This window comes from Lasioglossum baleicum, chromosome 3, assembly GCF_051020765.1.
Source record: "Lasioglossum baleicum chromosome 3, iyLasBale1, whole genome shotgun sequence".
NCBI classification, from domain to species: domain Eukaryota; kingdom Metazoa; phylum Arthropoda; class Insecta; order Hymenoptera; family Halictidae; genus Lasioglossum; species Lasioglossum baleicum.
In genome coordinates, this window is record NC_134931.1 from 3,958,494 (window position 1) to 3,971,849 (window position 13,356).

General features: G+C 38.7%; 1 protein-coding gene across 1 annotated transcript in view; it reads left to right on the forward strand.

Annotated features, from left to right (window-relative positions):
• Positions 1-2,085: 2,085 nt before the first annotated feature.
• Dyl (transmembrane protein dusky-like) overlaps positions 2,086-13,356 on the forward strand; it is a 48,439-nt gene continuing 37,168 nt past the window's right edge. The window contains exon 1 of the mRNA XM_076447598.1: positions 2,086-2,339. The gene's annotated coding sequence lies outside the window, so the exon portion shown is untranslated. The remainder of the gene's footprint in view (positions 2,340-13,356) is intronic.

Here is a 13,356-nt window from a genome sequence, read left to right on the forward strand (position 1 = left end):
GATGGGCATTGTAAGATGTGAAAATCTTTGAATTTATGGTTTCCGATTCATTTAAATCGCAAATTCTTACCATTTTTGCTATTTTCAGTCAATTATATTTCGTAACATCCTTGATCGATTCCGATGAAACTTTGTACAAGTATATAACTTACTTAGACCTACCAAAGAGAGGCGCCTTCTAAATTTTCATTACAGGTACAGATAAAAAATTAAAAAATCGTGACTTTTACTATTTCCTTCGCAATTGCGACCAATAACAATTAAAAAAGAAATTATTTACACATTAGCTAGTAAACTAATCTTTCTAACGTCTGAAAAGAAACTCAAGCTGTTGGGTCCAATTTTGAAAAAGTAATTCGTTTTTTTAATGTGTACGAATACTTTGTACACCGACTGTATATAATTGTTAGCTCACTGAAGTTACTAAACGAAGAAATATTTATCTGTCTCCTGTCCGTTGAAATGGATAACGCAGAAGTAAATGGGTCACTGTCGATATTTATTTCCCATGTTCACTTTTATTGTGAACGTACATTTACGCTTTCCGCTCCATTGACAAACACCGTTCGCCATGACTGCGTTCAACACTGATTTTTGAGGAATAGCGATCTTCAATTAACCTTGTTATGCACTTTTAACGGTTTATGCATTCCAGCTATAGCTTAGAAGTCGACTAAAATATTCTAATTTGTTTTTTAACATAAGACATTTGACTAGAAATGAATAGGTTTTGCAGTCCAAACTCACCCTTTGCTCGCAAAAATAGTATAAATTAATAAGCAGAAGAATAACAAGGGTAGATTGCACTTCCGTTTCGATTATGCTGTTTCTTGGAAACAAAAATGCCCACGGACTCGTCAGTGTCAACTGATGACGCGGCAAACGTGTAAAGGCGTTGAAGAGCAAGATAACCGCGTACGTAATTAGTGTACATACGCCACCACTAATTAACTGGCACCGTAAAAATAAAAACTGTTGAGGAACAGCTTGTTTCAGCAATCAGTAAAGTTTCCTTTTCTCCAGTCCGTTATCTATGTCACTCGCCACTTGCTTTCGTGTTCGCATCTCAATTAATTCAAACAGTTGATACGCATCTCGGCTCTCTTTACATAATAGACAAGTGTACAAAAAGCTATGCGATTCAGCGTATGCGGTGTCTAAAAAGCCACAGTGACCGTGAACGTTCCACGTTAAAGACTTTCGCTGCTATCTTGACCGTGCTCCACTTCCGATACCAACGGGAGAGAAAGAGCAGAGGCGAAACAGGAGGCGCGAGAGATCCAGCCTCGAAACAAACGCCCAAAAACTACTTTCTTCGAACTACAATTTCAGTTAGCCGTATAACTATTATTTTATATACAGGTCCTAATAAATTACAATTCTCTTAAGTTCTGGGTATAGATTTTGATGGAATTCATGCAATTATCAATCAGCTTCTTTCGTTCCGGGCAACAATTGTTTTCAAACATTCGCGCATAGCGTCTCAGTTTTCAACGCGTTCACTTTGTTCTATCAGATTTTAACATTTCACCCACTGGAAGCCTATTAATAAATTTTTTAATAAACCTGTCCCATCTAAGAGATGCTCTCAAGATAGAAATTGTTTGTGTGAATCGCAAGATACCGGATAAAAACAAAGGAAAGAAATTTTGGTCGAACCTGTCTGTGAATTCGGAGGACTTTCGCCGACATCCGGTGCCGAGGACTTCCGGTATTCGGTTAGGTAGACCACTGCTGACGAACGTTGTGATTCAACCTCGCTCCGTTTACGTCGCGTCGCGGCTCTGTCGGCGGATGATTAAAGAAAAAGAAAGTCGGGCCCACGCGGCCCGAAGCGGCCGAAGTATTGTCCGCAGGATCTGGATCCTCGGAAACGAGGTCCCCGGGACCAGGAACCGATCTCAGACGTTCACCGATCGCGTCTTCCTGCGATCGACTCGATCATTTCCCTTTTCCGCTGCGGGATATGCTGGATGGTCCGAAGAATTTCGATTTTTCTGTAGCTGGTGACAGGCAGTGCGGACCCGGCGAGGGTTTTTGGTGAAAGCCGACGACCCTGAGAGGGGAGAGTATATAGAGTGCGTATCGTTTCTGGCGGGCTCACAACGAACTCACTTGGCGAACCCGTCGCTGCCTTTTGCCCGTCACGTTTATTAATTGATCCCTCGGGTACCCGGATTCCCTTTCGTTCATCTTTCTTTTTCTTCGTCTTCTTCTTCTACCTTCGTGAGGATTCACGGCCGGTGAAGGAACAACAGAGCTCGAACAAGAGAATCAACAAGTGCCAAGTGTGTGTGCCAATAGGATTACTTGCCTGCCGGACTGCTGCGGAAAGAAAGGTTTGTGAGCTACGTTTGTGATCAGTGGTACACGATGAACTCGCGATCCTATGTGCTGGTGCGCAATCTCTGACACAGAGGTTCGATGGGACGCCTGCCATCCCCTAAACGCCGCGTACACGTCCTTCATTTTTGTGAATTTTCTATGCTGTTACTCTGAGTGGTTCGCGGCTCTGAGACCTTCCAGTTCTGCTCCATGGACGGAGAACGGGATTTTTCATTGTTCGATAAAATACTCTGTCGGGTTCGAAGTCGTCGAAGTGATCGAAAATCTGTTTAAGAGAACTAAACAGCGGATTTTATGCATTTATGACAAAAATCAGTAGGTGTAATATGAAACGGCAACAACATTAGTACAATTTAAAATTACTGTTATATTATTTTCAACCTGTTAAACATATTGAAAAAGAAAATGAATTTGTATGTCGCTCCAGCTTGTTGTAATTCCGGTGGAAAAATTTTATTTTGCATAAAGATAATTATAATATGTTCTTTGATCTTGTGATTTTCATTGTTCGATAAAATACTCTGTTGGGTTAGAAGTCGTCAAAGTGATTGAAAATCTGTTTAGGTGTAATATAAAACAGCAACATTAGTAGAATTTCAAAATACTGTTATATTATTTTCAACCTGTTAAACGTATTGAGAAAGAAAATAAATTTGTATGTCGCTCCAGTTTGTTGCAATTCTGGTGGAAAAATTTTATTTTGCATGAAGATAATTATAATATGTTCTTTGACATTATAATATCGAACGATAAATAATTAGAAAACGTTACTGAGTTCACTTGTTGGTTCACAACTGAAATTGTTGTTACCGTGGACTAATGGACGGATCTGTTAAAAAATCTCCAGCCATGGACACATAGAAAAATGATGAAATAATCGCCTGGTAATGAGTTAATATTTATTGGGATCTCCGGTGGATTATTGTTCGGAGGAGGAGGCGGAGAATGTAAAAGTTTTCGGGCAAGGTGGCTCTCGCGGAGCTGATCTTCCGCTTCCTCGTCCCCTTCCAGGCGTCCTCTGAATACTCGTTGAAAAGGTAAAAGGGTATGTGGGGTAGCGAGTCAGTGTGTCAGCATTCTCACGTCTCTCTTCGAAGCGTCCTTCCTTCTCCGGATCTATGTCGAGAATAAGGCCGCGTGTAGGCAGAGAAAGATCCTCTGGCGCGGCCAGATGATGAAGAGAGAGATGTAGGTGGATGCTCTCGGAGCGCGCGGCCATTAGACGAGGAGACCGATTCATTCTGAATCTCACGGAGCGATCCGTGCCTCTCTATCTTCCTCCTTCTCCACCTCCATGTATATGCGAGATGAGCCCACCGATAAATACCGACGATTTAAACATCTGATCGAGACGGCTCGGCAGCCGGTCGACTTTTCACCGTGAAATCCTCCATCGACGAGACACTTTTCCGCTTCGCTTCATCCTCCATTTGCATATCGGCGGACAGCGAATACCGCGATACTGCGGCCAAACATTTTTACAAATCGGAAAAATCAATGAACCCAGCGATTCCAGTTTTTTGCTACTGACAAAGCGCTTGATTAATGCTTCACATTTTACATACACAATTACACAATAATAAGACAATTCTCCGCGTTGTTGCATCCACCATTTGCATATTGGCGGACAGCGATGTGTATCAATTATACATATTCTGAAAACTTCATCGAAATCGGTTCATCCGGAAAAAACAGAACGACTGATATTGCCTTCGTCAATGTAATAATGAAATACTTGATAAAAATACGAAATATTGTTATTAAATGTAGCTGGACAATCCACAAAAATTGTTGATTCTAATAACGCGATCTCCCATAAAATTTCTCTAGGTCGAGGTAAATCGATTATATCGAATTAGAATAATTGTTCATATTTTCTCGTGAAAAGCTGAATTTTCCGTTCGACCAGCTCTAGAAGCCATTGTGAATCGTTTCTGCGAAGGTGTTATTTTCGAAGCAGTGACCGGCGTCAAAGAGAATGCCAGTCGTTCATCGAATTTCGGCGCTGTGTAGCGATTTCGGAGCAGTTAGGACGTCGTTAGACTGTTTCACGGAATCAGCAGGATCGCCATGCGATCGAGAGAGCATTTTATCGGTGCGGCCGCGGCCGCGCGGTTCGCCCCTTTAACAAGCGAGACGAATATTCATGAAAGTTTCTGGGCAACCACTCGTGTCCACGTGAGATCAATTTTCCGCAGCGCGACGTCGCCTTAATTTCCCGCTTTCTGCCCCGGGCCGCCCGGCAGGAAACCACGGAGAAAGGAATATAGCTGGTCTAACGAAAAAAGAGGAATCCGAGACGCACTTTTACGAAATTCCTGTCCATGCTTTCCTCCCTCCATTTTCTCCAGGAAAATTCGCGTAACCCTGTGCAATCTTCATTCTTATTAAAGAATTCTTATCGAACCTTACCGAACTTTCTTATTAAAGAAACTTCCCTGTTTCGAACTCTCAATGCTTATAAATCAAATTTCGGAAATTAATAGTATAATAGCTACAATCCAATAGTATAATAGCTGCATCCAATCAAAATGAAACAATAAAATCAAGCTGTAAGCTTGTATTCTTTAATTAACATTAGTAGACTGCGGATGTTTATGCAAAATAAAAATTATCTGCATCGATTGCAAGAAATAGAACCTAGATTGAATGTTATTTCTTCCGCTAATGATTTAAATAGAGGAGAAATCATATATTGACATCTTCAATTTTTAAAATTTTCCAACAATTTTGAATTTAGTGTACTTAATTTTTCTATAAATGCATAAAGATCCGCAGTCTAAACATTAGTGTCCGGTGATTTATGGACGGGAGTGTAAATGTTAACTCATCAGTTTGATGTGAAAAATAACTGTGTACAGTGCTCCCGCGATTGTTGTGAGAACTTCGGGGGTATCGAGTCTCGGGAAAACGAAATGGTACTACGTTCTTTTACGTGTGTGTGCCGAACATAGATTTCTTGGATAACTTTTCCAAGTGTAAACGACGATCCTGGGTAAACAACGGTGCTAAGCGGAAAAATTGTTGTATTTTACTAATGCTATTCCATACCTGAGAATAATACATCAAGTATAATATCATAAAACCCAAATTTAAACACCCTAATACCTTAATTTCTGTCCAGCGCGATCGACCGCCCAAGGGGGAACCCCCTAGTAGTGGGGATAAAAAGGTCACGTCATCCGCATACCCGAAAGTCACATCAATCGCGGGAACACTTTACCTTGTTATTTCATCGATCACTGTGTCAATTTGACGACGAAGGACTTGAACGTTTTTGGGAAGTTGGAACAATTGTTTTGCTGCACAACGTGCTGCGAAAATGTTTGAAAAATATCTCAAGTTGTCGGAATTGCAGAGAAATCTTCGGAAGCATTCACCATGATTCAGCAAACGCAGTGTCTCTAAATCTCTATGCGATGATATGCCATTTTAATTGCCAGCTAGTTTCACCGACACGAATTAGCGCGTTTGCAATTACTATAGCACACTGTTCTCTCTCTCTCTCTCTCTCTCTCTCTGTCTAATCTGATTTCTTCACTGGTAATTGGTCGTTGAATCGTGCAAAGAATCCCAGAGTCGAACACGTTGCGAGAACTAGGGAAAGGAAAAATGGTGAAATGGTAAAATCCGCGGTGTGACCACGGAATAGCAACATCCCCTAACACGCTACACAGGACGAGCGGCTCTCGGCAAGGTTCGAATCCACTTTCCAGTATCGCGAAAAGTGGATCATCGCGATCATTAGCATGTCCAGGGTCGTCTCTCCTTTTTCCCCCTATCCGCTCGTCCTTTTCTCCCATGTCACTTTCACAACTGGACAGAATTTCGCGGCAACGGCCGCTCTGCGCCACACCGGCCCATGTTCCCCATGGTGTTCCGCGTCGCATCCGGCATTCTTATGGGGTTTCGGACACGGTGTGCGTGTGCGCAGCCACACGGGTTAGTATCGGTATAACGGTACCTCGTTACGTCATGCACGTTCTCTCGCACCTGTCACGCTTCGGTTGGACAAAGGGTTGCACCACCGGTCGCCCCGGATAATAATAACAACCAAGCGGAAAGAAATATGGGGCGAACGAGGAGAAAGAGAGAGAGAAAAAGAAAGACACGAAGAAGAAGAAGGAGGAAGCAACGACGCTACCCGATATCTGATTTCCGTGAGGAGGAAACTGGGACTTCTGTCTTCGTGTCTGCCACTGAGTATTCGGAGCGTTCCGACGCCCAGGGCGACGGCCTGTCTTCAGATCTTGATTATTTCAGATTACCAGCGGCACCCAGTCGAAAATCAGGCTCACCATGAAGGCTGACTCCCGATAGCCGTTACTCTTTCTAGCGAATTTTCCCAAAACATTGTCCTCTATCAGTCTACTCATTTCTCTCATAAATGCATCAAATCCTTTTGTCTACTAATTAGAAGTTCTATTCGAAAAAGAAAGGTTGTCCCTACTCTTGACAAAATTCTCCCTTGTATTTCAACGACTATACTTGCTGATTATAGGGGGTGACAGTTGCTCGAAAGAATGATTGAATACCAGGAAAATGACTTATTAGTCATACTGTCCCTCCTACTACTTTAATATTTGATAGACTGAGCCTCAGAGCGAAGCAATTTGTTTCTTGAGAAATAGAATTGAACATCGCACAAATACAGCCCTGTGAATCAGTATAAACTCAAACATATTTTTATGTTTTTCATAGTACCGAAACAAAAATTGACGAAAACGTTTATGCATTTTTCTATTCTAATACAAAACAAAAGTGAGCAAACAAGAAATAATAATTCTGTTCCTGGGAAATCTGGAAAAAATGGCATTTGTTCCTAAAATTGTGGTTTAAGCTGTGAACAAGTATAGACTCATTATTAATTTTAATATCTTTCATTTAGTATTTAATACATTTTCCTTTATTTTTCATCACATGTAAGAGTCGATCAGGAAACTACTAAATAGCTTATTTAAGATGTCATTTGGAATATCTGCCCAAGCAGATTTTATTCTTTTTTTATGATCGACAATACTTTCTATTGGTGGCTTCTTCTGATCATAAACTTTCCTCGCAAGGATACCCCATAGGTTTTCGATGGGGTTCAAATCAGGGCTCAGTGCTGGCCATGGTAATAGCTCGATCCCGAAATCTTGGAACCACTTTTTTGTAGAGAATGCTGTTTGAATGGGAGCATTATCTTGCTGGAAAATCGTTTTATCGTCTTCTGTTAATGTTATAAAAGGCAACAAATAGTCGTATAACATCTGTTGATAACTAGCAGCATTCATTCTGCCGTTTAGAAAAGCTATGTCACTTTTAAAATTGTTTTTAAAGGCAGTCTAAACCATGACTGATCCACCTCCCTGAGCTCTTCGCGACATGATCTTTCTTTGCTTCCTCAAATCGTGCCAATAATAATTGAACCCATCAGGCCCATCAAGATTAAACTTTTTTTCATCGCTCCAGATTACATGTCTCCACGTGCTATTTTTTCGAATGAATGTTTCGGCAAATTTTAATCTAGTGTCAGTATAACGCTTTTGTGATGGCGGTTTTCGCAAACATTTCTGATATTTAAACCTTCCGGAATATGCAACCACTTTCTTACAAGTACTGGAATCACAGTTCATGTTAAATCGACTCACAATTTTAGACGAAGAAGTTTCAGTTTTTGATATCTCCCTTAAAACTGCACGTTTTACAGTTGGCGAAAATCGCGTAAGTCATCCTAATCGCTTGATTTTCCTGCAATTTTCAATAGCAAGTTGCAAGAAATTTGTAACTACACTCTGGGATCTATTAATTATACTCGCAATTTGTCGTTGACTTTTCCCACAGCTCTTCAAATCGATTATTCGTTGTTTTCCTACATCACTCAATTGCGTGCTACGCGGCATAGTGTACAGTACAGAATTGTTTCAGATTCTTAAAAAAATACTTTTAGAGACTTACTGTAATATTACTATCACTGTTGAAACGTTTTGTATGAGATATGAATAGCGACCGTGTTTATAAATACTCACAGCTCAAATCTCTTTGTTTTGAAACATTCAGCTACCAGCAACTACATGTGCACGAAGAAAAGCTAGCAAGAAACTGTTAACATAGAAAAGTCGCATTACCACATCATAAATGTAGTAAAACGTACTTAATGGATTCTTGGAAATAATAACGAAAAAATACAAGAAATAAGTGTGAGTTTATAATTATTCACAGTATCTTCATCGGAACCATCGTTCGATAAAAATATCGAACATAATGTTGTACATAATTGATAAGATCGAATTTTTCGTTTGATATATTAAATGTAATTTCCTTCAAGACATATGCAGTTCTAATTTAAACAATTCTGTAACGCAAGCGTCAACGCAGCTTCGTCGAGGCGTGCAGCAGAAATCCATTAGTTGAAGGAAAATTTTACTCAAAGTTCGATTCGCTTTCAATACGAAAATTTTGATTGCAACGATATTGTGCAGCACTGTAGAGCACGCTGGATTATACTAGAGGAATTGGATTGTATTCGAAGAGTGTCTGCTAGCGACAGATGCGTTTCCCTGCTGCACATAGCGTTGCATGTTCATGTGCAATCTGTCTCCTGCTCGATCGAACGAAGTTGTGTTTAATATAACATTCTCCTTTCGTTTAACTCGTGTTTCATATATTCAATATATCATTCCACTGATTCCATAACCCCTTGCCGTACTTTAACGAGTCAGACTCGCGATTTAAACAAAGTCTAACAAATTTGAATGTTGCGCGTTTCTTTTCAGATGAAATAAAACTTGATTAGTTTATAATCAATATTTAAGCATTCAATTAAATGTAGTCATACAAAAAATATAAATTTTCTTTTCCCTTCTACAATATTTTCCGGGATAAAGATCAGATATTATAGTAGTCCGGATTCGAAATTTCGTTTAACATCTGCTTCAGGCTTCTGATTAAAAAGAAGCCCTTTCCGAGGCTCAATGTTCGATAGATATTTAATATCGAGTGTGCTTTCTCCAAGAATGAGTATCAGTTTCATCTCTTCATCGTTACATTGCAGTTGTTGCATAGCATTCTAGACAGTATTCTTAATCAAGATGTTCCAAAACTTTTCTCATTAGCTGAATGGAGCTGAAATGGTTCGGAAGACTTGTTCCTCTAAGACTTTTGGAAGATCGATTTTTCTAAGTCTCGTAGAACACTCATTTTGCTTAAGACTTTTGGTAAACTCATATTTCTTGTCTCTACAAAATCCGAAATCTTATTGTAAACATTTTTATCGGCAAGATGGAATTGTTCTTTTTGCCTAAGACTTGGAACTCTCATTTTTCTCGTTCTAAGAAATCCGAAATTTTATTGTAAACATTTTTATCGACAACATGAAATTGTTCTTTTGCCTAAGACTTTCGGAAAATTCATTTCTCTTGTCCCTCAAAATCCGAAATCTTATTGTAAACATTTTTATCGACAAGATGGAATTGTTCTTTTTGCCTAAGACTTGGGAGACTCATTTTTCTCGTTTCAAGAAATCCGAAATTTTATTGTAAACGTTTCTATAGAGAAGATGGAAATATTTATTTCGCATAAATGTTGCACAAAGATCCTTACAGTCCGGTCAGAATATTTTTACTCGCATGTCTCCGTTGCGATGTGCGGTTGGATTCGGCGAAAATTCTACGCAGCCATAAATGGGGCATGCAAATAATTGCGAATGCTTGACGTATGGTTGTTCGAATCGTCTTCGTGTCTCATTAAAAGCCGTGAATGTGGGGTATCGAGACGTCCCGTAGCCCCGGCGCGTTTTCGTATCCGCATTAATCGGCTGAAAAACTTTCCTTTCTCCATCTTCCGCGGGGTTCCGTCCCAGGAATTGACGAAAACGAGGTTATAGGAAGTGGGCACCACGGGCCACGATCTCGTCAGATAATTGTGCAACAAGGTTTCACCGCTTAACGATTACTTTTGTTCGCATACCAACTCGCCGGCCGATATAATATATGTATTATATCTAGCATCCAGCATGTTTTTAACCAATTTATTGTTTCTCCGTTAGAATTCTTTACCCTTTTCAAAATTGCATCCTCTAAAAATCTTGTTGATATGAAATCCTCTTGTTTCATTTCATTTAACATAAAGTTATTACCTTCCCTGACAAATAAACTTGGCTACTTTGAAAATAAAAATTTGTATCATTCTATGCTAATTTCCTCTACAAAATCTTTGTGATTTTAAATATATTAGTTACAATTTGCTTCACAATGAAAAGATAACGTAGAAATGTAAATATTAAAATTGCTGGCTTGATTTTTCTCGAAAATGGACTTAGGCCTGAAATGGACTTGTCGCTTAATAACCATAGCAGTTGAAGAAGCGACGTAAAGCAATCAATCAAAAAGAAGGCCACTTTCAAAATAAAAATTTGTATCATTCTATTAACCAGCTAATTTCTTTTTTACAAAATCTTTGTGATTTTAAATATATTAGTTACAATTTGCTTCACAATGAAAAGATAACGTAGAAATGTAAATATTAAAATTGCTGTCTTGATTTTTCTCGAAAATGGACTTGGGCCACTTTCAAAATAAACGGCTTAATATCCTACCGTAAAACCAACAACTCTTATTTATTATTTTATTTAACCCTTCAGGGCACGGGTTCAAAATGAAATTCCTTCGAAAAACTCGGCCTTTCTTACACGAAGCTGTGTCCACGCCGAACTAACATCGAGCAACTTTATTTTTATTAGAAAATCTCTTATGAGACTTATTACAACATAACGTACATTACAGAGTGCTACAGAGTATAGTGAAGAACGAGAATGTTGGTAACATTGTGAGGAAAAGAAATAAGAAGACGTATACCTTCTTTTTTTATTGAATAATATCTAAAAAAACTGTTTAAAAATGACGCTTATATTAAAATGCACTAAAAAGGAGAAAATAATTTTTTTCCTGGTTCTCCATAAAATACCGAATCCTGTTAAATTAATAATATTTTTCCCCAAAATTTTCTTCTGTTATAAAATTAGTATCGGAATAGATAGAAAAATTTAATACAAATTTAAATAAAACCATGACATGAGTGACTATAAATAAAAGCGTGGAGCGCCCACGAAGATTACGTCAATATAGTTTAGCGCTCCACGCTTTTATTTTTATAGTCACTAATGTCATGATTTTATTTAAATTTGTATTAAATTTTTCTATCTATTCCGACACTCATTTTACAACGGAATAAATTTTGAACTAATTGCTTAAAATTTTGAGGAAAAATATTTATTAATCATTTAACTGGATTCGGTATTTGATGGAGAACTAGGATCAGGATCCCACCTGTCGCTGCAACGAATTTCACAATGAAATTTTGGGTACTTCAAATGTACACTTGAGAAACAAAATTTTCCGGACCAATCACAAGAGAATCTCCGCGTAATAAGTGTTCGGTCGAAGACGATTTCAATGGCGAACCCAATTCCACGGATCCCGGCGCGTAGGAATCCGACGTGAGCTCGATCCCATTGGGTGTCATTTTCCTCGGCGTCTACGCAGCCCGTATTTAGGACGTGAGACATAAACGACACATTCTCGACACGCATGCATTCTTCCTACGTTTCACCGTGTAAAACTGTGCGGCTGACAACAACGCTGGTAATTGGAGAAACGACGCTTCCAGCAAAAAATTTATTCCCAAACCGGAAGAACGCTCGATTCATTGTCGTTACAAGTTGAATCATCCGTGTAGGTTTTGTTGCACCGGTCCTGAGAACGACGGTGTTCTCTTTCCTTCTTTGTTGTTTCGTTTTACCGGAAATTGACAAAGTTCTTCTTCCGTTTCCTGAGACGAAGTTCACTGTCTTCGAACAATACCGGCAATTAGCTATGTAATTTTAGGTCTTGCGAGCAACAATTGATGTATTGTTGCGACTAGTCTTACACAATATTTGTAGCTTCCTTTTATAACTAACGTAAGAACCTCGATGAGATGTTAACGAACGAAGAGAATGTTAATTTCTATAATAGAGTATAATATTGACAAAGATTTTATATTGTTCGATTTTTTAGAGAGTTCCGTTGTTTCTTCAGATTATTGCATTTTCAGAAAGCTTAGCGGAAGCAGAAGAATGAGCATCGAATAATTTAACAAGCGAAGTCGCTTAATAAGGTTCATTAAAATAACGAAAACAATTATTGCTCGTTCGTTATAATAGTGTCCATTCTTTCCCCCTATTATTCTCCAAGTTTTCTACTTTAAAAGATACTTTCATTCTTATAATAGGTATCGCAATTAGAAGAATTTATTTTCTCCGATATCCTTTTGCGTTTATACCTGGTTTCTTCGCGTAAATGAGGCCCCCCCCCGTTTTCTTTGCTTTTGTTTCATTTATTTCATAGCGTTCAGACCCGCGCTAATATTTTTTCTACTGCAATTGATCGTTTGCATTTTTTTATTCCCTTTGAAGAGAATCAAATTCTTTATGTTTGAGACGCTGTTGCTAGAAACTCTCAATGAATATTGTTACTTTTGTAAGAATTTCTAAAGTTCTTCGTAGGCAATACCATGTTAGATATTTCATTAGAATGATATTTTACAAGGGTCTATTGTTAGAAGATATGTAGTCGGACGGAGGAAATTAAAAAGGGGGAAGTATTACATTATAGAATCTTAGAAAGTTCTCGAAATTCTTTCGATACATAATGAAACCTTTGATAAAGGAAACAAGTTTCTCTTCAACATTCATTTATTAAATGCATTTCCCTTCGATGTAAATCTGTAAAACAAGCTGCGGCAAAACCTTCAGTCACGTTTAACATACTTTTACTTCTCCATTTAATTTAGCAACACTTATAATTTACACCGACTCATTTGTCTCATAAATGCATAAAATTTGTCTAGTCATCACCGATGAAAAATCGCTTAACATCGAGATAACATGTTCGCTGGAAGCAAAATAAGCTAGAAGGAAGCCTCCAGTTGATATACAGCTAATAACAAGAGGAAATGGGTGAAGATTTGGGTACGTGTCCGCGTATGCAA